Source organism: Colobus angolensis, unplaced genomic scaffold, assembly GCF_000951035.1.
Source record: "Colobus angolensis palliatus isolate OR3802 unplaced genomic scaffold, Cang.pa_1.0 Scaffold87, whole genome shotgun sequence".
Taxonomy (NCBI): Eukaryota; Metazoa; Chordata; class Mammalia; order Primates; family Cercopithecidae; genus Colobus; species Colobus angolensis.
Window position 1 is genome coordinate 5,067,043 of NW_012122598.1, and position 1,842 is coordinate 5,068,884.

Below are 1,842 nucleotides of genomic sequence, written 5' to 3' on the forward strand. Positions count from 1 at the left end.
CCCGGCTAGTTTTTTGTATTTTTTAGTAGAGACAGGGTTTCACCGTGTAGGCCAGGATGGTCTTGATCTCCTGACCTCATGATCCACCCGTTTCGGCCTTCCAAAGTCCTGGGATTACAGGCTTGAGCCACCGTGCCTGGCCTATATTCAGCGTTTTTAATATGAAGTAATTCCAACCAATAATTTCATATTCAGCCAAATTAAGCTTTATAGAAGAAGGAGAAATAAGATCCTTTACAGGCAAGGAAGTGCCAAGGCATTTCATTGCCACCAGACCTGCCTTACCAGAGGTCCTTAACTGAGTTCTCAATATGGAAAGGAATGACCATTATTGGCTACCAAAAAAGCACATTTAAGTACACAGACCACTGACACTATAAACCAAATGCACAATTAACTCTGCAGAATAACCAGCAACCAACTAATAGTAATACAGAATCAAATATCCACATATCAGTGTTAAGTTTGAAATTAAATAGGCTACTGTCCCAATAAATGATAGAGGCAAGTTGGATAAAAAAGACCCAACTGTATGCTGTCTTCCTAAAACCCATTTCAGAAGTAATGACTCAATTGACTCAAGGTAAAAGGATGGAGAAAATTCTACCAAGCAAACAGAAAAAAGGAGGAGGGACAGATTGCTATCCTAATTTTATAGAAAATAGACTTTAAAACAGCAATTATCAATAAGGGCAGAGAAAGATATTTTATAATGGTAAAGGGTTCAACTCAACAAGAAGAGTTAACTATATATGCACTGAACACAGAATCATGCGTGTTCATAAAAGTTCCTACAGACCTATGAAGAGACTTAGATAAGCAGATAATAAGAGTGGGAAAGTTCACCACCCCATTGACACTATGAAATCACTGAGGCTGAAATCTAACATATTTTAGTCCTGTATTTGACACTTGACCAAATGGACCTATCAGACATCCATATTAATCTCCACCTAAAACCACTGAGTACACATTCTTCTCATCTGCACACAGCACATACTCTATAGTCGACTACACAGTGGGTCATAAAACAATTCTCACCAAATTCAAATAACAGCAAAATCATACTAAACAGATCTTTGGACCAGAACACAATAAAAATAGAAATCAACACAAGGAAGATTACTTAACACTATACAATTACATGGAAATTAAACGGCTTGATCCTTAATTATGTTGATATAAATAATGAAGTTAAAGCAGAAATTAAGTTCAGTATCTTAATTTAACAAGCTTATATCACAGACAGAGGAATCAGAAAACGAGTAAACTAATTCCAAAGTTAGCAGCAGACAAGAAATAACTAGCCAGTTTTGAAATTGAGTCAGTAATAACCCTACGAACCCCACCTGGACCTGATGGATTTATGGCTGAATACAACCAGATATGTAAAACAGAGTTGGGGAAATGCCTAGTGAAGCTATTCCAAAATATCAAAGAGGAAGGACTCCTCCCTTAATCATTTTATGAAGCCAGCATGATCCTGATACCAAAACTTGACAGAGACAACACAAACTTCAGACGAATATCCTTGATGAGCTTAAAAGGAAAAATTCTCAAGAAAATACTAGCAAAACTAATCCAGTTGCATATCAGAAAGCAAATTCCCCATGATTAAGGAGGCTAGATTTGTGTGATGCAAGGTTGGTTCAACATATAGAACTTAGGGAAAAAAATATGATTTATCACATAAGCAGAGTTAAAACCATGATCATCACTATAGATGCAGAAACTATTTATTTATTTATTTATTTATTTTTAATTTTTTTTTTTGAGGCGGAGTCTCACTCTGTCGCCCAGACTGGAGTGCAGTGGCCGGATCTCAGCTCACTGCAAGCTCCG